This window comes from Rhinoraja longicauda, chromosome 17 (genome assembly GCF_053455715.1).
Source record: "Rhinoraja longicauda isolate Sanriku21f chromosome 17, sRhiLon1.1, whole genome shotgun sequence".
Taxonomy (NCBI): domain Eukaryota; kingdom Metazoa; phylum Chordata; class Chondrichthyes; order Rajiformes; family Arhynchobatidae; genus Rhinoraja; species Rhinoraja longicauda.
Window position 1 is genome coordinate 29,686,309 of NC_135969.1, and position 27,269 is coordinate 29,713,577.

General features: G+C 38.4%; 1 protein-coding gene across 7 annotated transcripts in view; it reads right to left on the reverse strand.

Moving 5' to 3' along the window:
• bsnb (bassoon (presynaptic cytomatrix protein) b) overlaps positions 1–27,269 on the reverse strand; it is a 299,861-nt gene that overhangs the window by 77,114 nt on the left and 195,478 nt on the right. For all 7 annotated transcript variants that reach the window (XM_078414467.1, XM_078414461.1, XM_078414463.1 and 4 more), the window contains 2 exons: positions 25,401–25,507; positions 13,463–13,557 (listed from right to left, as the gene is read on the reverse strand). The gene's annotated coding sequence lies outside the window, so the exon portion shown is untranslated. The remainder of the gene's footprint in view (positions 1–13,462; positions 13,558–25,400; positions 25,508–27,269) is intronic.

Sequence of the window (27,269 nt, forward strand, 5' to 3'; positions counted from 1 at the left end):
GAGTGTTTTTGTGTGCATGTGTGTATGTATGTGTGGGTGTGTGGGAGGTAAGGAAGGGGATGTTTTCTTTGGCTGCAGCCTAACATGCATGGGCTCTAAAGCACGATATAATTAATAGGAGTGACATGCTGGTATACCAGTCCCAAATATGGATGAAAGTAAAAAGGAACATTTCAATGCAGGGAAGAGAAACAAATGAGATATGAGATACAAAATCCACTGATTTTGATAACTGACCTTGAAATCCATCATTGGGATGGTAACAAGCTCAATAATAACAGGTGCTTGATCAATTCTGAATGTACCAAGATTTCAATTTTACTTAAATAAAGTTATTATATGTGGTCACAATGAACATTTCTTTCTATGCAGGGGGCAAAATCTTACAGAGGAACTGACCTCTGCATTTAGAGATCTTTTGAATTAGTCCCTTAATTTCAGTTCAGTCTGAAGAAGGGTCTCGACCCGAAACGTCACCCATTCCTTCTCTCCCGAGATGCTGCCTGACCCGCTGAGTTCATCCAGCATTTTGTGTCTACCTTAATTTCAATATAGGCAAAGAAGCTAATTATATGCCTTGTCTTTGTGGCTCAACAAATGCCTCTGGTTACTATTAGAAAAATGTGGTAAACTATTTAGACGGAATTAATGGAGGAACTAAACAACTCCGAGAATTGTTCGAGACCAGACAGTGGCTCACAAGTTTGAAAAAAAACACAATAGTTTAGAAGATGATCATAAGAGTCAATTAACCATGTTTATTCATTGCAGATAGACACAAAAAGTTGGAGTAACACAGCGGGACAGGCAGCATCTTTGGAGAGGAGGAATGGGTGACGTTTTGGGTCGAGACCTCTTCTGACTGAGAATCAGGCAAGAGGGAAACGAGATATGGAAGGGTACAAAGAATGTGTAAAGTGCGAAAAGAACAGATCAAAGCAGACGATGATCAAGGAAATGTACAATGGTTCATTGTTGGATGAGGGACAGGTGACAAACGAGGCATACAAATAGCAAAATTAATCAGGAAGACAGTGAAACTAGTAGAGCTAGGGTGGGAGGGACAGAGAGGGAAAGCAAAGATTACTTGAAATTAGAGAAATCAATTATACTGCTGGGTTGTAAGCTGCTCATGCGAAATATGAGGTGCTGTTCCTCCAATTTGCATTTTGCCTCACTTCATTGCAGCTGGACTTCAACCACGTGGTCTGATTTTAAAGCTAGAGGATTTTTTTTTTAAGAATAGAAAGTTAACACAAATGTCCTTGAGCTACAATCAGTGATGCCAGTTTCTTACAAACTGGCCCGCATCTGTTGGTGCACTGCAAGCAAAAGCCTTCAGCTGTTTCCCATTCCTCTGAAATATTGCACATCCCCATGCAATCTCATATAGATTTGTGATACGAGTTCTGCTGCCCTGCCTTACATCATGATGCAGCAGACTATCTAGAAATATAGTGAAGGTATCATCTAATCCTATCTCTCATCTCTCTCAGGAAATGGCCTATTGATCTGAAAACTAACCTGTCAGCTCAAGGGCAGGATGACACATAAAAGATCAATAGATAGGTACAAATCAGCTATGTTCATCTGATATTCGATAAAGTGATCAACTTGGTATTTGCACCGACACACCCTGATCATAGTACATCACATATCAGCATAATCAACAACGGGAAACTCTGCCAAAAGGTCAATGCCCTGAAATACCGCAAGCAGATCACTGCAGAAGTGTGTTTGGGACAAGTATGGACAGAGGGAATGAAACGTATAGGCACTGCTGGAACACATGGTACTGATATTGATGTGTGACTACTCATGCAAATGTGGCATAACATTTCTATAACATTAAATCAATAAGTTTCATTGTAATCATCCCTCCACCAACACAGATGTTCTCCTGGGAATGAGTGCAGGCTGCAGCCCTATTCAACTGGGCATGAGTTCAGGAAACTTTGTCTAAATGAAGCCAAGTGATATGACTCACATTCCAGACCTGTCTGAATATACTGGTCATAAGTGATAAGAGTAGAATTAGGCTGTTCAGCCCATCAAGTCTACTTCATTCAATCATGGCTGATCTCTCTCTCCCTCTTAACCCCATTCTCCTGCCTTCTCCCCAAAACCTCTGACACCTGCACAAATCAAGAATCTATCTATCTCTGCCTTAAAAATATCCACTGCCCCCACAGCCTTCTGTGGCAAAGAATCACAGATTTAAGCTGTAGTTTATTATGACCCTGACCTTCCCATTAAAATGGCCTTTTTCCTGTGTGCCTCATACAATGACAGATCAGAGATGGCAGGGGCAATCTTGTAAGCAGGCAGCATTTGGCCATTTCAATCTAGCAGCCAATTAATTTTCATGTACCTTCTGTGCAGCATAATAATAATTTTATTTAATTGCCATTCTTATTTTGCCCACAGTTTATAAATCTTACAAGCATTGTTCTATTGATTTTAACATGAATACATGGTGAGAGAATCACCTTAGTCTACATTATCCTTTTAGAACAAAGAACATTGAACATAGAACAATACAGCAGGCCCTTTAGCCCACAATGTCTGTGCCAAACATAATGCCAAGATCATCACTAATCTGCCTGTACAGAACCCATTTCTCTTTATTCCCAGCATATCCATATACGTTTCCAAAAGTCTTTTAGATAGGCATAAAATAACTTGCATCAAACATTTCCTTTAAACTTTTCTCCTCTCATTTTAAAGCTATGCTCTCTCGTATTTGATTTTTCCATCCTGGGAGAAAGATTCTGAATGTCTACCCTATCTATGCTTCTCATTTCATAGACTGCTATCAGATCTTTCCGCAGCCTCTGGTGTTCCAGAGAAAACAATCCAAATCTGGCCGAGCTCTCCCTGTAGCTAATATTCCCTAATCCAGGCATCATTCTGGTAAACATCCTCTGCACCCTTTCCAAAGTTTCCACATTCTTTCTGTGATGGGGCAACCAGGACTGCACACAATACTCCAAATGTGACCTAACTTAGTCCTTTTAAGCTACATCATGATTTTGAGAAATAAAACGGCAGTCAGCAGTTCCATTGGCATATTTGAGAAAAACAAGGTTAAAAAAAATCTGATTTATGGTGCTCCACAGTTTCCTATCTTGAGCTGAACAATGATGCACAAAACAAAAATATGAATAACGCTTATCTGATTGTATTATTCTTGATTCACAAAATGCTGGAGTAACTCAGCAGGTCAGGCAGCATCTCAGGAGAGAAGGAATGGGCGACGTTTTGGGTCGAGACCCTTCTTCAGACTATTATTCTTTTTTTTTTTTTTTTTTAAATAAAATTTTATTGGGGATAGGTACATAACCTGTTTACATCTTTACAGTCATACATTTTTGAATTGATAATATTGTCAATTATTATTATATACCTTTTACCCCTTTTTTTTAAATTTATTTTATATAAACTAAATAAAGCTAACGAAGTAGATGAAGTGAAGAAAGAAAAGAGAGAGAAGAAAACTAAAAACAAAAACCAATTTAAAAGAAAAAATAACTAAAAACAAAAAAAAAAAAAAAATAAAAAAATAAAAATAAGGAAAAAATTAGTTAAAGAAGAATGGAAAAATTTATTAAAATAACAAAAACTTCATTCGAGATATATTCGTACATTCCAAATTATAGCATTTCATTCATTCTTTAGTCCGAGTGCTAGTCAGGTTCCTGTGCTGAACTATTCTGACCCTTTAAGTAATCAATAAAAGGAGACCATGTTTCAATGAATACTTCCTGTTTGTCCAACCGGGAAAATCTGATTCTTTCCACGTTTAAGGTCTCCGTCATTTCTATAATCCACATTTTAATTGTGGGGGCCGTAGGGCCTTTCCAAAATTTTAGAATTAATTTTTTTCCTGTTATTAAACTATAATCAATAAAGTTTTTTTGTGTTGTTCTGAATGTTTTATTTAATTCTAATTCTAATATTCCGAGTATAATTAATTTTGGATCTGGGTCCAATTGTGTGCTGGTTATTTTAGATATTATACTAAAAATATTTACCCAAAATTTTTTAATTTTTATACAGTTTGCAAACATATGAGATAATGTAGCTTCTAAATGTTGACATTTATCACATTTAGGTGAAATATGTTGGAAAATTTTATGTAGTTTTGTTTTGGAATAATGTAACCTATGTAATACTTTAAATTGTATTAGAGAATGTCTGGCGTTTAGTGAACACTGATCTATATGTTGCAAACTTTCTTCCCAAGTATCTTTCGTTATTACTTGATTTAATTCTTTTTCCCATTTTTGTCTATATAAATCCGTAGAAGGCATGTCACTGTCTAATAAAATATTATATATATAAGATATTAATTTTTCTGTATTAGGATGTTTGTTCCAACATTCGTCAAGAATTTCTGAATTTCTAATTTGAAAATTTTGGGAGTTCGACTTTACGTAATCTCTAAGTTGAAGATATCTGAAATAATCATTTCCACGAAGACCATAAATCTGTTGCAACTCCTGAAATGTCAGAAAGGTGCCTTCCTTATAAAGTTGTCCCATATTTTTAATTCCATAATTCTTCCACTGTGTAAAACCCCGGTCTAACCATGAAGGCTTAAACAAAGGATTATTCACAATTGGAAGAAAAAGCGATAAATTATCTAGTTTTAATGTCTTTTTTAATTGTTTCCAAATTCGTATAGCACTAAATATTATAGGGTTTTCCCTATAAATTTTTTTGTTTAATTTAGACGTGGCAAATAATATCGAACCAATATCAAAAGGCAAACAATCTTCCTTTTCCATTTTTAACCAGTCTGGTTGAAGATCTATTTCTTCCAACCAGAAATTCATATTTTTAATATTAACTGCCCAGAAATAAAACAAAAAATTGGGTAAAGCCAGGCCTCCATTTATTTTTGATTTACACAAGTGTCTTTTATTTATCCTATGATTCTTATAATCCCAGATGAAATCATTAACAATAGAGTCCAATTTTTTAAAAAAGTTTTTTGTCAAGTATATCGGAATTGTCTGAAAAAGGTATAATATTTGCGGTAAAAAAATCATTTTTATGGCATTAATTTTGCCTACCATTGAGATGGGGAGTGTTTTCCAGTATTGAATATTCTTATGTAGTTTGTTCAGTAACGGGGGGAAGTTTGCTTTAAATAATGATGTATATATCTTAGTTACATAGATACCTAGATATTTAAATTTTTCATTTACTATTTTAAATGGAAATTGTTGTATTATCTGTTTGTTATGTTCCCTTATTGGCATAATTTCGCTTTTATTCCAATTTATTCTGTATCCTGAAAGTGATCCAAATTGGGTTATTAGCTTTAATAAGTTTGGAATACTAATTTCTGGTTTTGTGATGTAAATTAATACGTCATCAGCATATAGAGAAATTTTGTTCTCTGTGTCCTTTGTGTTATATCCATGTATTTCCGGATGCCCCCTAACTCTTTCTGCCAGTGGCTCAATAGCAAGCGCAAATAATAATGGGGATAACGGGCATCCTTGTCTACAACCTCTAGCTAGGCTAAATTTCGATGACAACCTTTGGTTTGTAAATATTCTAGCCGTGGGATTTGTATATAACAGTTTTATCCATGTACAGAATTTCTCCCCTAGCTGCATATTTTCCATCACCAAAAATAAATAAGACCATTCAACCTGATCAAATGCTTTTTCCGCATCTAGTGAGATTATTGCTAGATCTTCATTAATAATTCTCTTGGAATATATAATATTAAATAATCTTCTTAGATTATAGTATGAGTATCGTTTCTGAATGAAGCCTGTTTGGTCAGGGTGTATTAATTTATTCATCACCGTACTTAATCTATTCGCTAGTATTTTAGTTAAAATTTTTTGATCTGTATTTAAAAGTGCAATTGCTCTGTATGATCCCGGGTCTTCCGGATCTTTATCAGCTTTAGGAATCAGTATTATTATAGATTCATTTAAAGTATCTGGAAGTTTCTGTTGAGTATATATATACTCATACAGTCTATGTAAACGTGGGCTAAGCAAATCATAGAATTTTTTATAAAATTCGGAGCCTAAACCATCTGGTCCTACTGCTTTACCGTTTTTTAAAGAACCAATAGACTCCTCAATATCCTTTATCGTAATCTCCCTTTCTAATAATTCTCTATCGTTTGAATCTAAACCTTTTAAATTACATTTTTTTAAAAAGTCTGCTATTCCTTCTGATTGTGCTACGGTTTTAGTTGAATAAAGGTTCTGATAATATTGAAGAAATCTATCATTTATGTCCTTGGGCATTTTTAATAATTCTCCTGTCTCTGTTCTAATTTTATGAATTATTTTTTCCCCTTCCATTTTTCGTAATTGACGTGCTAATAGTTTTTGTGGTTTGTCTCCAAATTCAAAATGTAATTGTTTTGTTTTTTGATAAAGTTTTATTACTTGTTCTGAATACATTTTATTTAATTTATATTTCAATACAGCAATTTTATTATGTTTTAAAGTAGATGGCATTCTCGCATTTTCTATATCTAGTTGTTTAATTTCACTTTCCAATGTATGTTGCTTAATCCTGTTCTCTTTATTATAAAATGCTTGAGCAGAAATTAATGTACCTCGAACATACGCTTTAAACGTTTCCCACATAAGAGAAATAGGTGTGTCAGGGTTGTCATTTACCTCCAAAAATATTTGAATCTGTTTAATAATATATTCCTGGGATGACTTTTCGTTCAAAATTTGTGGGTTAAATCTCCAATATGCTTGTTTCTCGGACATTCCATTTAATTTAATCATGAATGTTACAGGTGCATGATCCGAAATTATAATGTTATGGTATTTTGAATTATAAATAAATGGAATAAACGTAGAGTCAACTAAAAAATAATCTATTCTTGAGTATGTTTTGTGTACTGGTGAGTAAAATGAATATTCCCGTCCAGTTGGGTTTTCTATTCTCCAGACATCCTTAATATTAGTGGTATTAATAAATGAATTTAAAAATACACTTGATTGAGATTTTATTTTTTTTTGCATTGATGATCTATCTAAGTATGGATCTAATGTACAATTGAAGTCTCCTCCAATTATTAATTTATATTGTGTGAATTCAGGAATTTTATTAAATGTTTTATTAAAGAACATAGGGTTATCAAAATTAGGCCCGTAAACATTAAGAAGAATCACTTTTTCTCCATTTAATTCTCCAACTAATATAATATATCTGCCATCAATATCCACTATTGTTGAGGAGTTCTTAAAAGGTATTCCTTTACGAATTAGTATTGCAACTCCTCTAGACTTGTGGGAAAAGGAGGAGTGATATGATTCAGCAATCCACTTAGCTTTAAGTCTATGTTGAGATTCCTTCTTGAGATGTGTTTCTTGAAGAAATATTATATCAGTTTTGATTAAATTTAGATGTGCCAAAACTTTACCTCTCTTAATTGGTTCATTGATTCCCTTGACATTCCAACTACAAAATGTTATTCCCTGACCCCCACTTGTCATATTAATGTCTTGCATATTGTTTCTAAGGTGGTCTATAACCGATCAGAAGGTACAACACACAGAACCTGACCCTGCTCCCGAACCTCAAATAGATGAATTTAAAATCATATACAACGCTCTTCCGAACACATCTCCTTGTATTTGTCTTATTTTCCCATTCTAACATTAAGTTACAAAAATATTTAAAAAGAGAAAAGTGATAGAGTTGGTTAATATAGGGTGAAAGAAAAGAAACTACCTCTACAATTAGTGTAGTTAGTGATAGCCACACTAACGTGGCTAGAATTCTAAAGACTTCCGTAGCCTTTGTAAAAAAAAAAAATTCTAGCTCCGTGCGCAAAGAAAATAAAGGGTTATTTCTAACATTCATATATCTTCTTTGGGAGTAACAAACTTATTTACATACCCATACATACACACACACGATATACCCCTATATATATATATACATACCCGTATGTATGCATACATAAGCACATAACCTCTACATATCTCTACATATCATATTAATTTTTCCACTAAATCTATCATAAATTTAATTTTAAATTGAAAAGTAAAGAGAAAAACGGTCAAACTTTATTATGACTTAGGCTAATTTACCTCTTGCATATCTTCCTAAATAATATAATTGTGTAATTCATTTCTATGTTAATCGAAGACTATTGATTATTCATCATTGTTATCAATCATATACAGTATTAAATTTATATGATTTATGTTAATGTTAATAATTTTATTAATAATTTTTAGTGGTAATATAGATATTTAATAAATATTGGTTATTACATATATAGTTATATATGAGTATACAGATAATAATAATGATTAGTAAACAGAAAAAACAGAAAAGATCACGGTTTTCTCCAATGTCCTCCATCCATTTCGGTTTCCGGATCTCCTCAAAGCTCTTGAAAAAACTTTAAAGGTCTTTTTAGATCTGGCGGGACTCCTAAAGGGTAATGTAAATTCTTCAGTCTGTCATGTTTCCGACTTCTTTAGCGTATTCCATTGCTTTTTCATGGTCTGTAAAAAAGTGTACCTTGGACTTGTAGGAGACTCTTAGTCTTGCGGGATAAAGCAAGCTGTATCTCAGATCAGGTACCTTCTTCAAAATTCTCTTTGTCTCAATGAACTGCACTCTTTTCTTGTGAACTTCTACCGGATAATCGCGGTAAATACTGAATCTCGCACCTTCAAAAAGGAGCTGTCCGCCTCGAACCATTTTCCTCATTATATCATCCAATTCATGATCCAATTGCACCTTTACAATAATTTGTCTTGGGTGGGCATCATCCTGTATACGTTTTTGCTGCACTCTATGGGCTCGACCGAGTGAAGGTTTATGATCCAATTTTAAGGCTTTATGTAAAAGGTCTGCCACAAAATCCCGAGTACCCATTTCTTTCTCACCTCCTTCTTTCACCCCTACAATCCTTAGATTCTTACGTCTTTGCCGCCCCTCCAAATCGGTACATTTCTCATTTAATTTGATCACCATATCTGAGAGGCGTTGGTTTTCAGTAAGGAGTCGACTTGCCATTCCCTCATTTGACGTCGCCCATTTCTCCAGTTCGGTTAACGCTATTTGATGTTGACCAAGTTCATAATGAACGGGGTCCATCTCCGTTTTAACCTTCGTTTCCACCAAAACCAGCCTGGCTTCCAGTACTTCCATTTGCGCTTTGACCTCTTCCTCCCTCGTCCTCTTCCAACTTTCCAGCATGAGCTGAACGGTAGAAAGCATTTCTGTTTTAAATTCCGACCTAAAAGAGTCAAGTTTCTCACCAAAGGTTTTTAATTCGGCAGCAAGAAAAGTTTTAAAATCCTCCATTTCGGACTTTTTCATTCTCTTCGAAGGGTCTTCCTGGGCCCTCGTTGTAATTGAGGCCGAGGCCTCTAAAGAGCCTTCCTCTTCCATCTGCGGTTTTTTACCGGTTTTTTTTGGTGCCCCACGGGGGGGGGGGCTGCGTTGTAACGACATATCTTAAAGTCGCGCGCCTGATGACGTCACGCAGGCAGCCGTTCAGATTGCGATCGCTGCAGGTAAAACCCAATTTTCTCCCGTTTTTTTTCCCTCGGCACGGAGCTAGTTGGCGCTGGACTCAAGCCTCCATAGCGCCACCGGAAGTCTCCAGACTATTATTCTTGATTGCACATTTCTGCAATTAACCTCTTCCCAAGGTGAATAACCCCAGTGAACAGCCCTCAATTAAGTTGTGATTATGTACATGAGACATTTAATTCTATAATGTGACGTGTTAGAACCTCGAGGTACAGTGGCAACATGTTGTCCTGATGCGTACCTTCCTTCATTAACTGTAGCCACACGATTATGGTACAAATAATTGGACTCTGAGATGTTATGACCGGTCCTCAGCCACACATAGACAAACATTGGTTCCCAGCAGCAAAAGAAGAGTTTCTTTCTACATGACATACAAGACTGAAGCTTGAGTAGTTTATACATGTTTTCTGAACATCAGGGTTATGTAACTGCCCTACAATTCTCACCTATTATTTTTCAGTTTTCACTCTCTTCATGTCATGTTTTATTTATGGAGGTCAGAAATTCACAACTTGCAACTTCAACTGCTTGCAAATTGACGTCAGCAACTACAAATTGCAAATCTTGTGCTAAGAATGCAAGTTAAGTTTCAAAGGCTAAATATAGATCTAGATGATCAAATCCTCCCTGGAACACAAGATTTCCTGTACTCCTGTGATTGTGGAATCATCATCTCTGAACTTTTTTTGACAAAGAACAGAAAATACAACATTTCATTGGCAATCTGTGTTTATTATTTTTTTCCTTTCCATTTCGTTTAATGGTATACACTTTCAACATGCATGTATGGCATTTCCGTGGGTGCAGCAAAGAAAAGAAACTCCATGTACCAACTGCTAAAATTAAAGATCCATTGCAGGATTACATGCTATGCCATATCACTTCTCTCGGCATAGTCAAGTCCAAAGATGTCTATGGTAGGTTATGCCATTTGGGTGATAAGACAAATTGCACCATCTAAAAAGAGAGACTGATCACCTTCCCCCGCTATGAATTGACTCAAAGCTTTACATATTTATAAGTGTTAGAACAGCATAAAGGAAATTATTATTCAGTACTCCGCATGCATTTCAATTAAATCTGACAGGCTCAGATCAGATTGTAAAAGATCAATGAGCAAAGCCCTAAATTGTCATTTCCTATTGACTTGCATTGGCAATAAACAACTCAAATTGAAACTCGATAACCCAGCCAACACCGAGTGTGGATGAGATTATTTTGGCTAAAAGGAAGCACTTGTAAGTTGTCCAGCAGCTGAGAGAAATGTGAATTTGTGAAGCTAACAATTAAAGGGCTGTTGCTTTTCACATACTTCTTGCTCAACAGCAGGTGACATTTCCAGTTCTCATTAGCAAATCCAATAGGAGGAAATTCACAGATTACAGTTTTAGATCTTCCTTCCTCCCTATGGAAATAAAAACACTCAGTACTATGAAGTCTGAGGTAAACTCCTGTGCTACACTGATGATGCATCAGGTTGGAATCGATGAATTGTCTGTTCATGCTTCTGCTAATGAAAACAAGAAGTGTCACTTGCTGTTGAGCAAGAACGATGTAAGAAACAGCCCTTTTAAAAAAAGTGCTGCTGGTTTCACAATCTTGCATTTTTGAGAGCTCCTGAATAGCACACAAATGCAATTTCTAGCCTCACTTGGAAATGGCAATTTGTCTTCACTTGGAACCAGTGAGAATAAGCATAACATTAAAGGCATCAAAATATGCAATACCCAACAGAACAAATGACAAACATTTTCACTCCTTCCATTCTCCATGGAAAATGATTGCTGTGTTTGAAGCCATAACAAAGATTAAAGCTACCACCTTCAGCAGATAAACAAACTGGAGCTCCTCGGTACTTATCACGATCTCCTGTGTAGTTTCTAGTCCAAATTTTCTTTTTCATTAAAATTTCATTTGAATGTATAAAGCAATGTGAGAATTATTTGTACCTTATTTACCAGTTCTGATGACATTTGAGTAATTACAGTGAGATTTTCATACTACGTGCGAGAACAGCAAGTGAGTGCTGCCTTGCACTGGAAAGCATTAATCTTTTGCTGGATTGTGTCCAGATGCCTCCATTAGGCAGTCAATTGTTAGAAAAAGATGGTAGTATGCCTGGATTATTTTTCCCATCTAAACTGATTCTGAGCCAGTGATAACACCCCTATCACTGTCTCTGGTAAAATATAACACATAGATGAACAGAAGGAATTACAATTATCCAGTTCATCACCACTTCAGAAACTCTATTCGAAATATTTTCTTTGCTCAAACTATTCCCAATTTACTGCCCTTTAATTTCCTGTCAAAAATTAGGCAGTGGAAATCATTACTTTTACTTTGGGGAAAATTTCGGCAACTATTAGATCACGTAAAGTGGGCAGAACCTAGGGACAAAAAGACTGCCACTTGTATTGTATCTCTGCTTCAGTTTATTGTCCTGGGCTCAACTATTTTTAGCTGTTTCATCAACACCCTTTCTTCTATTACTGGGTCAGAAATAGGGATGGTTACTAACGATTATGGTGTTCAATTCTATTAGCAACGCCTTTGAAAACTATAGCGATGTACCTTGGTAACATTCACGCATAGCCTTATAAGTGGCAAGTAACATTTGCACCATATAAGTACCAGTTAATATCCATCTCAAATGAGAGGGAGCTTGATCATTTACCCTTGACATCCAATGGCATTATCATTATCCAGTGTGCCAACATCAACATTGATCACAGTATTGATTGGGCTTGCCACATAAAGACAGTTCACATGTTGGTTATCCTTCAGAAAGTAACTCATCTTTTGACACCCAAAAGCCCTTCCCTCATCTACAAGGCGAAGAGCATGAAAATAATGGGACAAATCTCTATTTGTTAGAAGAATTGAACTCTAAAAGTGTTTGATACCATTCAGGACGAGGCAATATGCTTGACTGGCACCCAACAATCACCCTGGTATTCAACGCTTCCACCACCCAGATACACAGGCGGCAAAGTTACCTATAAAATGCATTGCAATTACTTGCCCAGTACCTTGCAATCATACAACCTCTACATGTAAGAAGAACAAGGCATAGGACACCACCACCTTCATGGTTCTATTCAAGTCACACACCACCCCGACATGAAATAATATCACAGTACATGCATTGTCATTGGATCTAAATCCTGGAACTCCATATCCAACCATATCCAACTAACTTTCACCAGAAGGACAATTAGGCATAGGTAATAAATGCTATCCATTTCAGCAATGTCAGGCCAAATGAAATAAATAAAATGATTGATTCCTGTAATTTATACTTAAGGAGGATGCCTAGGGCAGAAAACATGAAAATAAATCTGGGCATCAACTGAGCAAAAATCTGATGATTTTTTTTGTGGGGTCATATATATTTCTTCTCACATTGTGTCTCAATAGATGACTCTATAACCTTAATCCAGCCTTCTCAATGCTAACTATAGGTATTCCTCCAAGCCAGCACCATTTTTCTTTTTAAGTCACAAAATAAAATAAAAATGGAAATCTTGGTAATAGTTTAGCACAGCTTAACTCTGTTTAAATCCATCCTTCAAGATAGTACAAAATACATACATTGCACTATAATTAACATGCCCTCCATTTCAGAAATGGAGACAGAGATAAAGCAATCTCATTTTAGGTGAGGCAGGGTTGGATAAGCTGTCAGCAGATATTGGGATAACATCAGTTAAGAATAGGCCCATTTTCCCATACCACCATTAAACCAAGGTTTTCATTTCCTTTTCATTTAAAACAGCCCTGCAGAAGGAAGTATAAACTGTTTTTAATGTAGCTGCCTCTATCCTGAAAAAAAAACCTATTAAGCATTGACTGTGCTCAACATCAATTAAGTGCAGTAGAATTACTACCAGTTTGAACTTACCTCCTGCCAGGCTTGAAAAAAACAGTTTCTCCATTCGATGTGCATATTTACTATCCTGCTGCCATTCAGGTCTCAATTTTGCCTCTTCCTCGTTACTGTTTTGGATGAAAATAGTCAAATTACTGAAGGAACTGCATTAATAACATTCCATCAATTTAAAATCTTTCTACCCATCAAGGTGGTTGATATTAATTGACAATCATCTACTTTCAGGGATTCCACACACCAGCCAACACTCCCAGATAAGTTTCAAAAGGGTTGTGCAAATGATAAAAGATTTCATTACAACCAATTGATGATCTAATTGGCTCCATTCATACTTTTGTGTGGCACTTAATTTTATCAGCCAAACTTTGGATAATTCATTACACAAGATCGAGCCGGAAAGACCTACCACATTTGCGTGAACATTTATTAATACTAATGAATTCTAATTACATAGAAAATTTGTGCATAGAATGTCATTGTACCAGAAAGATTTCAGATTCAATCAAATACAAGTCACTTATTTAAATTTGCCATTGCCAGTTTCTAAAAGAAAAAGAAAGAACTGAAAGGGAATATTTAACTGGTATCTTACATGATCTCTAACTGTCCCAAAATGATTTATAACCAACAAAATGCATTTGAGGTGGGGCTATTATTGGGCCATAGGAAATATAACAGCTACTTTGCATGCAAAGATCCTGGAAACAGGAGAGATCATTTGTTTGGGGTGAAGGGTGATTTTACTTTTCATGAAAGGAAGAAATCAAAGTACAGAATAGTTATACTATGAATGGATGCCATTCAGCCCATCAATTCTGCCCCAGTTCTGTGTAAGAGAAACCTAACTGGACCACTTCTTTATCTTCATTCCGTAGCCAGAAAGCAAACTCAAAGCTAGCATTTATTTCAAGAGGGCTTGAATACAAAAACAGGGATGTAATGTTGAGGCTCCATAAGGCGCTGGTATAAGGCCACATTTGGAATATTGTGAGCAATTTTGGGCACCATATCTGAGAAAGGATGTACTGGCACTGGAGAGGGTGCAGAAGAGGTTTACAAGAATGATCCCAGGAATGAGTATGTTAACCTATGATGAGCATTTGTCGGCATTGGGCCTGTACTCGCTGGAGTTTAGAAGAATGAGGGGAGACCTCTTTGAAACATACAGAATAGTGAAAGGCTTAGATAGAGTGGATGGGGAGAGGATTTTTCCACTAGTGGGAGAGTCTAGGACTAGAGGTCATAACCTCAGAATTAAAGGACGTTATTTAGGAAGGAGATGAGGAGAAATTTCTTTAGTCAGAGGGTGGTGAATCAGTGGAATTCTTTGCCATAAGGCTGTGGAGGCCAAGTCAATGGATATTTTTAAGGCATAGATAGATAGATTCTTGATTAGTACAGGTGTCAGAGGTTATGGGGAGAAGGCAGGAGAATGGGGATAGGAGGGAGAGATCGATCAGCCATGATTGAATGGCGGGGTAGGCTTGATGGGCCAAATGTCCTATTTCTACTGAACCTTATGACCATGCAATATCTTTCATCTTTTCCTTCAGGTACTTATCCAGCTGTCATTTTACTACTACAGCTGAATCTGCCTCCAATCCTATTCCTGGCATTGCTTTCTACATACTAACCCTTCATGTTACTTTTGTTTCCTTGCCAATACAAATCTGCATCCTTTAGTTCTTGACCCTACAGGCAATGGAAACTGTTTCTCTTTGGGTCATCTGCCTACTTCCTTCGTTATCTACAACAATTATCATTTTTCCTCACAAATTCCCTTGTTTCAAAGAAAACAACATAGCCACTCTATCCACATCTCTGTCCCTATGTATTATCTTCTGTAAATACTCATAAAATCCCTTAAACACAAACTGCTGGATATTTCCATGTAAATGCTTGATGATCAGATCACAGGAGCTGAACTTTGATTCAACTTCTATCACATTCAGATTTATGAGGATGTTGCCAGGACTAGAGGGTGTGAGCTACCGGGAGAGGTTGAGTAGGCTGGGTCTCTATTCCATGGAGCGCAGGAGGATGAGGGGCGATCTTATGGAGGTGTACAAAATCATGAGAGGAATAGATTGGGTAGATGCACAGAGTCTCCTGCCCAGAATAGAGGAATCAAGGACCAGAGAACATAGGTTCAAGGTGAAGGGTAAAAGATTTAATCGGAATCCGAGGGGTAGCTTTTTCACACAAAGGGTGGTGGGTGTATGGAACAAGCTGCCAGAGTAGTAGGTGAGGCTGGGACTATCCCATCATTTAAGAAACAGTTAGACAGGTACATGGATAGGACAGGTTTGGAGGGATATGGACCAAGTGCAGACAAGTGGGACTAATGTAGCTGGGATATTGTTGGCCGGTGTGGGCAAGGTGGGCCGAAGGGCCTGTTTCTACACTGTATCACTATATGACTCCATGTCTCTATGACATTCCAAATTGCCATCATATAATTTTCCAAACCTATGCACAAATTTGGAAACAAAACCACACAACTCAGGCAAACAGCTCTGTCAGAAAGTGCCAAGACTGGGTTTCTCGTCAGTATTTTTGGCATATACAAGTCGTTTGCATTGAGCAATCTGTGAAACTAAAATCAAACTTTGGATAATTCATTACTCAAGATCAAACAATATAGACCAAACACATTTTTAAGAACATTTATTAATACTGATGACTACTAATGACCTAAAAATATTATACATTGAATTTCCTTGTACATTCTTTGATTTATTCAGTACTGTGGGGAAGATGATATTGTAATTACACCAAGGAAGACTGATGAATACTACTGGGAACAAATTCACTGCAGGAGAAATTAATATAATTAATTTGTACTAAAAATGTATTCTGTTGTATTTTTAGAAAAAAAACACTGGGTTGCAACATCCATTGTGGGAATGAGATAGGTTTCAAAAAGTTGCGCAGTTGGAGAAGCACTTTGGCTGCGGGTTCTCTTGAAACCTAAAGAGATCATTATTTGTAAACGACAAGGCTAATCAGAATAATTGAAAGTGTGCAAACTCATCAAATGGCATGGAAAACATGGTGTTTCCCATGAAGAGATGTTTTGCAACTACTGATTTCCCATTTTTTTCAATTCAACCCTTACTTACCTTGACAGTAAGAATATCTATGCCATGATACCATTCACTCATCAGCTTTCAAGATAATTTTTCTGAATGAGCTTATCCCATAACTTCTGGAGCCTGCTCGTGGGGCCTCCATCTGCGATATCTTCTGGACTTCCTGACCAGAAAACCTCAATCAATCAGAATTGGTTCTATTGGGGAGGCATGGTGGTGCAGTGGTAGAGTTGCTGCCAGTGCCAGAGACCTGGGTTCGATCCTGTCTGGGTGCTTGTCTGTACAGAGTTTGTACCTTCTCCCTGTGCGGGTTATCTCCAGGATCTCCGGTTTCCTCCCACACTCCAAAGATATTCAGGTTTGTAGGCTAATTAGTTTGGTATAATTGTAAATTGTCCCTGGTGTGTGTAGGATAGTGTTAGTGTGTGTGGATCGCAGGTCAGTGTGGAACCAGTGGGCCAAAGGGCCTGTTTTCATGCTGTGTCTCTAACCTAAACTAAACAAAACATTCCTTCCAACCCTGAGCCTTATAAACTGGTGCTCCTCATGGTTTTGCGCTCAGACCCTGTACTCCCATGAGTGTGTATGCAAGCATGTAGCTATCTTGATCTGAAAATCACAAATTATACCATTTTTGTTGGTTGGATGAACACCAACAATGAGACAGATTACGGGAAAGAGATTGGGAATCTTGTGTCATGGTTTCAGGACAATAACCTAGCCCTTAATGTCAGCAAGATGATCGTTAATCGAAGGAAGTTAGGGGTTGTGATGGCGGTGGGGGGGGGGGGGGGGGGAGGGGGGCAACACAGCTTTGGGGTTCTTGGCATTCATTTCTTAAGGAAGAAGATGAAAAATCTTGAAAAATTGATTTCTAAGAATAAGAACAGCTACTTCACCACTACTACCAGACCCTTGCACCAATCAACTATTTCACATTCTCTTCTTAATGGTGCTGCAACATACACTTACTCATAACTCAGCCTCACTTAGTTATTCCTTTATTGCTCTTTGGTATTTGTTTGTACTTACTGTACTTGTTTATTCTGTGAGCTTCGTACAAACTAGTAACTTCATTGGGTGCAAGAAGTTACGAGTTTGTACGAAGTTCAGAGTAAACAACAAGTACAATAAGTAGAAAAAAATACCAAAGAGCAATAAAGGAATAACTAAATGAGGCCGAGTTAGTTATACACCTTAGGTGCATATGAAAATAAAATGATCTATACTCCTAAGAGGGTATAGGCATGGTGATCTTTGTTAACAAGGTTTGCTGAAGGACTGCAGGATCTTCTGATCTGTAGCTCAGATATTGAAGATAGGTTTTTTATACGGCTTCTAGTTATTTAATGAGAGGCAAGAATTGAGAAAGCAGTTTCTTTTATGGATTGTTTTAGAATGCCTTTCGGCATAATTCCCTGATGGGGCAGCACGCTCGCTGAAGAAAGCTGACAAGATTGAAAAACCCTGAAGTGTGGTTACTAAATTCAATACAGATGCCATGATTACAAACTCCACAGTCATGCAACCTGTGTGCTATATTTTAGCGGAAGCACTTTGTCGTCTGTCGTTCAAATTTTCTAATACACTTAAAAATATATTAATGGATTAAGCCACTGAAATCTACACCATCATAGCAAATCGTCTTCACTGTTGTTACTATAACAACATTTGAAAGACATTTGGACAGATACATGGATAGGAAAGGTTTAGAAGGATATGGGCCAAAATGTAGGCAGGTGGGACTGGTGTAGATGGGGCATCTTGGTCGACCTGGGTAAGTTGAGCTGAAGGGCCTGTTTCCATGCTGTCTGACTCTATGACTCTCTAATCATATTTTTAGAGGAAGATGCCCAGGGTGAACAATTTGCATTAAACCATTGATCACTTCAAGAAAAATTTGTGAAGCATATGGCTATAAATCAGTGGTCCAACAAATGTTCCTATTAATGATTATTCATTAGAATTATAATAGAACCTCAGGTTCTCATCATGTTGAAGCAATTTGGTGCACGTCTGTTCATTCAGTGCGTCATCTTCAGCATAATTATTTGTCATTTTGTCATATTCACTGCACAAGGGTTAATCTGAGAACAGAGTTATTTAAAGTGTTTTAAAATATAGTTTGGAAGTACTCCATTAACATTAATGAAGGAGCCGAACCCGAGCAGATTTTAGTTTTCGAGAACAGAGGGTTTACCAGCAGGGGGTTCCAAAGTAAATTGCCCCATTACTGCACAAAAGTTGCAATGCTCTACTGCATATGGGAAAAGGCTAAAAATTACCATACGTATGGATTACGAGTTGTAGATATTCTTACATATGTGGAAAACAGTGTGAAAGTGAGTCTATTCAAATAATCCAAGCCAGCCTCTTACAATGCTGTAGTTGTGAGATTTACTTGTGTGTAATGCAGGTACGGGGTTGTGTATGTAAGTACTGTGAATCACAGCATGATTAGGTACAGTAACTGTCAATTAGGTAGGGGTTCACATATTTCATGCTGATATTTCCTGAGATTTGATAAGAATGAAGAAGTCATGAGGAGGTAGTGATTAAGACTGTAATAAATAAGAGCTGTAGGCCATTTGACCCTCAGGCCTGCTTTGCTGTGACAAGATCATTTTCCTGACCCATCCACATGTAGTTGATTCCATTAATATCCAGATTACAATCAACCTCTGCTTTGAATGCAATGATTGAGCCTCCAACAGGAGAGCTTCAGAGATTCATCATTCACTGAAATAAATTTCTCCTCTTTTCCATCTTAAACGGCCCACCTCACCCTGAGACTGTGATTTCAAGCTATAATTTTCTTGCCCAGGGGGAATCCCTCTCTTTATATATACCCTGATGGACTCTCTCAGATTTTTGTATGTTCACGCCTGTCACTGTGGTACAACTGGAATTACAGAACGAAGATACAAGAGACTGCAGATACTGGAATCTAGAGCAAAAAACAAATTGCTGGAGGGTCAGGCAGTATCCGTGGAGGGAAATAGACAGTGTTTGAGAAGTTCTTCTATAGTGGAGGAGGACATAGCTGGTAGAAAGAGCTGAGGGGAAGGGGTGGGGCAAGACCTGGCAAGTGATGGGTGGATCCACATGAGTAGGGGTTGATTGGCAGATTATTTGGGCGGAGGGGTTAAATAAATGTGGTCCCCGAATGGAAGTGAAGGAAGAGATGCAGGGATAGGTTTGGTATTTCCTGTGGTGGAAGGGTAAAATGACTGGGGAGGGGGATGGTAGAACAAACTTGGGACGTAAACAGTCCTTTCCAGCAAGGCAATGGTTTACGTTGGCATCTCCTTCAAACTTGTCTACTGCATTCGGTGCTCTAGTGTGTCCTTCTCTACATTGATAAGACTAAGCGTAAACTGACTATTTGTTTGCCTAATACTTGTGCTCTGTCTGCCGGGTCAGCTGGAGCTCCCCATTGCAAGCCTCGTCAATTCCCTTTCCTGTACTGATCCTGCTGTCTTCAGACTCCTTTATTGCACAGAGTGAGGCCACACATAATCTGGAGGTACAGCAACTCATAATCTACTTGGGTAACCTATAACCCAACAGCATGAACACTGAATTTGCCAGTTTCACGAAAGCCCCACCCCCTAGACCTAGCATCCTTCACACACACCATTTAGCCATTTTGTTCCACTCCCCCAGCCCTCTCATCACCCAGTTCCTTTCTCTTCTACTAAATCCTCATTCACTTCATCACTCACCCATAGCCCTCTGGATCCCTCTTTTTTTCCTAACCTCACCACCCCACCCCCATCCCCTGTTTCACTTTCCCTTCTTCCGGATCTATATTTCACTCCTCACCTTCCTCTTTTATTTAGTTCAGGGACATTTTATACAAAGGAAAATAACATTTCAACAGAATGAAACTTTCCATTGTACAGTATCTATCCAAGCTTCTTCAGCAAGGTATTCAACAATGCAGCAAGCTAATGAAAAACTAACAGCAATTCCTTGCAATCCTTCTTGCCCACCTTTCAACAGTATATAGGATTTTAGCTTAATATTAGACCAAGTGGACCAGTTGGGCCCAAACCTCTCCTGCACTGGTGCAGCACCTTCTCCCCCCCTCCCCCTCCCTCCCTCCCCGTCCATCCTCCCCTCCCCTCTCCATTCACCCTCCCTCCCCTCCCCTCCTCCCCCCTTCCCCTTCCCCCCACTCCATCCCCCTCAACCCCCTTATCCTCCCTCCTCCTCCTCCCTCCCTCCCTCCCCCCCCCCCCTTTCCGCCCTAGGAGATAGATTTAAACTTTAAAAGGTGAATAACTTTAAAAATATAACACTGATTTCAATGAAGCACCAAAGGGATGACGGTGAGTAAGGTGGGCCGAAAATTGTCACGCTATCGTGTACCATTTTGGCTGTAGTTCAGGAACAAACAAACAAACAAGAGTTTTAGTATATATATATATCTATATGCACAGCTACTACCCAAGAAATTCTGCTTGCTGTGCTGACAGCCAGCTAAGATCAATCTCAGATACAATTGTGATTACTCTGACTCAATTGTGTATCATTTGTTGCCGAGGAAATGAGACTCAACAGCAGATTGCTGAAGCCTCTGCCATTGAGTGTAAAACTGCCTTGTCAGGGCAGTGGGAGCGCTGATAATACTTAGTTTTTACAAATTAGTCATGTCAGATTCACATTGCAAAACTGCAGCACGTCCGCATTATAGATACATCAATTATAACGCTTCAATCTATTTCCAGGTGAACAATTAGGGAGGCAGTGCAGATGTTGATCGATGTCTATTTGGAGCAGCCATTATGCAATGCAAAGTAAAACAATATCGTTGAAAGCACAGGCTTGTTTTTAGAGATGCTGCTATCTGTTACTGCTGATATGATATAAATTACAACTCAGAAAGTCCAATTAAACACACTGATCTAGCAATCCATTTGGCAGGGAAAACATGCTCTAGGGTCATTGTGCAGTGTGCCATTGATCACGTCCATGGTAGCAAATTTCAGCAGCCTCCAAGGCCCAAGGCATCCGTGTTGCTCAGTGGCCTGTACAGACATAAATTAAATCTGTGGCCAAAGCTGAAGGGACAAAGGGGGCCTTGTTCAGGGATCTGATGATGGAATCGATGGATTGAGTGGGTGGACCTGAAGGAGGAGGTAGTGGGTGTAATGTACAGCCCCAGTGACTAGCATCATTAAAACATGATGGGCCAAGTGCACTCAATGAGGGGTTCACCTCAGAACAACATGACTTCATTTCCTGGGCAATGCTCTTCAAGGAGTGTTGCACAGGGACTGATACTTTTCTTTGTGCACCTGTTGGATTCCTGAGGGATGGCCTGATCAATTTTCCAGATTAATGTGATAAGACCTGGAAACCATCACAATTGCTTTTACTCCAAAAGTAACCGACCTTCTTACGTGCTGCTCTGAGAACGCCACACGTTTGTCTCAAAATATTGTTATCATCAGTGTAATGTAAAAAGCGGGATATATGCGTTTTGTATTTCAATTGTTTTTTAAGTGTTTGCTAGACGGGCGTGGACCTGTTGGGTCCAAATTTCTCCTGCGTGCCCGGCAACCCTTCGTGCAAACCTCCCCCCCCCACCCAGACTAACCCACTCCATCCCCCTTAACCCCCCCTCCCCCTCCACTCACCCACTCCATCCCCCCTCAACTCCCATTATCCACCCCCCCTCCTCCCCCACCGTTTGCAACATCGCAAAGTCGAAATATCGTAAGTCGAGCCATCGTAAGTCAAGGAGCATTTGTATTAGATCATGTGGCCGGAAGCGAGCTGCGGCTCGCTACGGGTCGCTGCCGTTTGCACCATCGCAAAGTGGAAATACCGTAAGTCGAAGCATCGTAAGTCGGGGAGCATCTGTATTAGATCAACTAATAATAATAATATAAGGCCCCAACTGCGCATGCGTGGACCTTCTCCGATTGTGACATCGAAAACACAGCTTGGCGGTGATGGCCATCTTGTTCAGAATCAGAATCAGAATTACCTTTATTGTCATCCAAAAAAAATCAAGTCTTTTGGACGAGATTTCGTCACCCACAGTCCAACAGTAAGAGCAATAAAATAAGCAATTACACAACCACAAACCAACACAAAACAAAGAAAAAGAAACATCCATCACAGCGAGTCTCCTCCAGTCACCTCCTCACTGTGATGGAAGGCCAAAATGTATTTTCTCTTCCCCTGCTGTCTTCTCCCGCGGTCAGGTTGTTGAAGTTGCCAGGCCGCGCCGGACGCCGCGCTGCACCACGGGAGGAAGGTCAAGTGCGGGGCACGCCGGGATGGGATCCGGTCCTCCCGGCAGGGGGGAGGGAAAAGCATTTATTAAAGTTTCAGCTCAACGGCTCAGCAGCAGCGGCAGGTTGACGGCTCAGCCCCCCCCCCCCCCCCATTGGCCGCCACTCCCATCACTCGGGCGGGTCCCATTGTGACGTCGAACATGGCCAGGAAAAAGGAAAGAGTGGTTTTTTAACTTTAAAATGTCAATAACTAAAAATATAAGACCAACTTGAACAAAACTTGCCACTGCAGACCCCAGGACAATGGTGGGTAAGGTGGGCCTAAAATTGTCACGCTATCGTGCACCATTTTGGCTGTATTTCCGGATGAACGGACACAGTCAAACAAACAAGATGAGAGTTTTAGTAATATATACATTGATTTTAGAACAGTACAACACAGCAACAGGCCCTTCGCCCCACAATGATTGTGCTGAACATAATGCCTAGCGGAACTGATCTCTTGTGCCTGCAAGTTGTCCATATCCTTTCATTTCCTGCAAATGCACATACCTATCTAAAAGTTTCTTAAACGTCACTATTGTATCTACCTCCATTACTACTCCTGGCAATGCGTTCCAGGCCCCCACCACCCTCTGTGTAAACAACTTCCCCGCACATCTCCATTATACTTTCCTCCTCTCACCTTATAGCTAAGTCCTCTAGTGTTAAACATTTCCACCCTTGGGTAAAGGTTCTAACTGTCTATCCTATCAACGCATCTCATAATTTTATGTACTTCAATCAAGTCTCCCCTCAACCTTCGACTTTCCAGAGAAAACAGTCCAAGTCTATCCAACTTCTCCCTGAAGCTGAAACCCTCTAATCCAGGCAGCATTCTGGTAGACCTTCTCTGCACCCTCTCTAAAGCTTTCTTCCTGCAATAGAGCGACCAGAACTGCTCGCAATAGTCCAAATGCTGCCTAACTAAACTATGATAGGGCTGCATCAAGACTTCTTGACTCTCACTCTTATTTTCAGTGCCTCGAGCAATGAAGGCAAGTATAGCCTATGCCTTCTTTATCACCCTTTCTACTTGTGCTGCCATGTAAGCTATGAACTAGGACTCAAGTCAAGTCAAGTCAAGTTTATTTGTCACATACACATACACGATGTGCAGTGAAATGAAAGTGGCAATGCCTGCGGATTGTGATCCCTCTACATATCAATGCTGTTAAGGGTCTTGCCATTAACTGTTTTACTGACTAAAGATCAGATTATATATTCACATGCCAACATCAGCGACTACTTCCATTTATATTGAACTCACTTCATGAAGACACATGTGAATAGGAGGCAAGGATACAGTCAGTGGCTATCTCAAATAAGAAATTATGATTTTATGCTCTTATCGGTTAAAATACCATTGGTTAAAATACCATTGATAATGGTATTTTAACATATAATTAAAGTTAATTAATCAAAGCACCCTCATTTTGACAGATACAAGTTGGTTTTGGCATCATGTTCTGCACAAACAACGTGAGCCGAAGGGCCTATTCTATGTTCCTTGAATCACATTCACTAAATTATAATTTATAGAACCCTTGTTCTTATGTTCGAACTGTTTTTAATGTGTTTGAATATTTTTCTAAGTAGAATGAACAAAAGTTAAATAGCCTTATCAACACTCTGCATGATGCTTGCTGCTAATTTCTTTGTTTATGGTCCATTGATCTACCAAAATGGGAGGCAAAAATCCATGGAAATTGTTATCTCCTGCTTTCCTCACAGAATTCTTAACTGATACTATGGTAGAAATGTAAGTTTCATTTATAGCATGAAAGTGATTAAATCTTTCCAATGGAAATTCCTCTTTGGTTGATGTTGCTGGCAGAAAATGTATTTCAAAGTAAGTAATGAAGTTGTGACTTCTGAGAGCCCTGATAAGAGAATTTGGACTTGTTTGATTATAATGTTATAAAAAATAGGTAATTACGTTGAACTGAGTCTAAAATTTCTGGCACAAATTTATTTTCAAAGACTCATTATTTTGCAATGCAGTTAATATAGGTATGACATTATGCATGCCTTGGCATGCATATATTAAATGCAGTGTGTAAGACACAAATGAATAATCACTGCTCACATCTCCTCCTAGCTATATGAAACGGCAATGCGATAAAAACTTGGAAGAGAATAATGATTTGTAGTTTACAACTTAATAATGCAAATCTTCAGACAGGAGATGTAATATTTTCATTAACCATTACTATGCATTCATATAGGATTCTGTTGCAAATTATATTCACAAAGCATTGCAACCTTCTTATTGTGACGTTAAGAAATGTTTCATTTCATTTACTGGTGATTAGTACTGCAAATTCTTGTACAAACAGCATTAAGAATCAGAACTCACAACTTGCCTGATTTTTTCTTTTGAAGTCCATAACTTAAATCTTCCAGGTCTTTGAGTATTTAATAAATACACAATCATTTCTTGATAAATGCTAACAACTGTCCCCTTCGTAATTTTCTGACCCTCTGCAAGTAATTGCTTTTTCATGAAACAGACAGTTCCATCACAAATGAAAAAAATACTATTTTTATGCAATTCCAGTTACTCACCAGTATACACAGAGTCCCATGTTCTTAAGTTTCTTATTGAATGTATTCTGATTCTTCATAGGTTTTTCCAGTATGTTACACCTTTCTCCAATCCCACACTATCTTTCCTATAACCAATAAGAAGGCACTCAAAGCTTGAACAACTATTACAAATATTGCTATCAAACCACATGAGACCATTGACCTTTAAAGCAATAAAACAATTAACGTAAAAAATAATACTGTATTTTCGCAGGATGCAGATAACCAAGAGTGTTAGGAGGGAGATAGATCAGCCATGATTGAATGACGGTGTAGACTTGATGGGTCAAATGGCCTAATTCTGCTCCTATCACTTATGAACTTATGAACCAGACATATCAAACAAAAAATTAAGCCATGAGTTTTGATGATCTAGACGATAGACAATAGGTGCAGGAGTAGGCCATTCGGTCCTTCAAGCCAGCACCACCAAGCATGGCATCATCTTCTTTCTGTTATGTTGTCTTTGAGATTAAAGATCAAGTGCATTTGCAAAAAGTGTCCTTGTTCATTTTTTTGAAACTACTAATGTCTGGCAGGGTAATTTTGACTCCCTTTCTTCCTGCATTTTTCTCTAGACTAACGCAGGGAACTAAATTTAGACATCAGGCCAAAACTATACTCTCCTGCCCTTTATATGGTTTGGCACATGTTAATACAAGTTGCTTTGATTCACAAAAGGAATTGTTACGTCTGTAACGACTGTAAATCCAACAATTTATTTTCAGAAGATTTTAAGGCATTGCAAGACCTAAACTATGGACCTCAATAATGTTCTATGAACTTGTAAAGGCGAAGCCAGTAGGAGAATATTTCACCTGATATACCAAAAATACCCGTTTGAGCCTAAAATGCTAAATGCTTGTTTCTCATATCAGTGTGGTAATCCAGCCTTTATTATGAGCCTTTGCTGCTGAAGAATAAATGCATGGACAGATATGCCAAATTAAATATTCGTCATGGATGCCTGCAAAAATGGACAAATCATATCACTCTCGGCAGCTGTTGGTTTCAGCTTCAACTGCAGCAGAAAAAGCTAGTGAATTCAACTGAGTTTTACACACTGGGACTAAGATTAAAGACAACTGGTAACCTTCATGTGTGCCACAGGTAAAAATCATTACAACTCTGTGAAAAATATGCCTTAAGTGAGAAATATAATTGTCTGGGAAATAATTCCCACCCCTCCACCCCCCACCTTGTTCACGTCCTCTCTGACAAAGGGACCATAATTGTGTGAAGAGTAATTTCATGTTAAAAATAATCAGTCCATTAGAACCTTCAGCATCCACATCTAAGGCATTTCACATTTTCATTTGAGTTACATCAGGTGAAACCAAAACAGGTGAATTATCAAGGGCAAGGGAATTCAGACATAGAGTCATGGAGTCATACAGCATGGAAATAAGCCCTTCAGCCCAACTCGTACATACCAACAAAGATGTCCCATCTAAACTCGTCCCATTTGCCTTTATTTGGTCCATATCCCCCTAAACCTTTCCTATCCATGTACCTGCCCAAGTGTCATTTAAATGTTATTATTGTATCTGCCTTAACTACATCCTCTAGCAGCTTGTTCCTGGCATTATTAAGAGTGGGAGAAATGAAAGATGCTGCTGCCACAAAGAACAAATTACCTGGGGCCAATCCTGACCGCGGTAATGGCAGTGTGTAGTTTCAGTGTTTTCCCCAAGAATGCAGATTCCCCAGGGTCTTCCAATTTCTTTCCCAAAGACGTGTTGGACTGGAGGTTAATTGGCCAGTGTCCTTACGTATCGGGATGGAATTAATAGGAATGCGAGAGAAAATATGTGGTGGAATGAGACTAATATGAGTTTCACTGGGAGT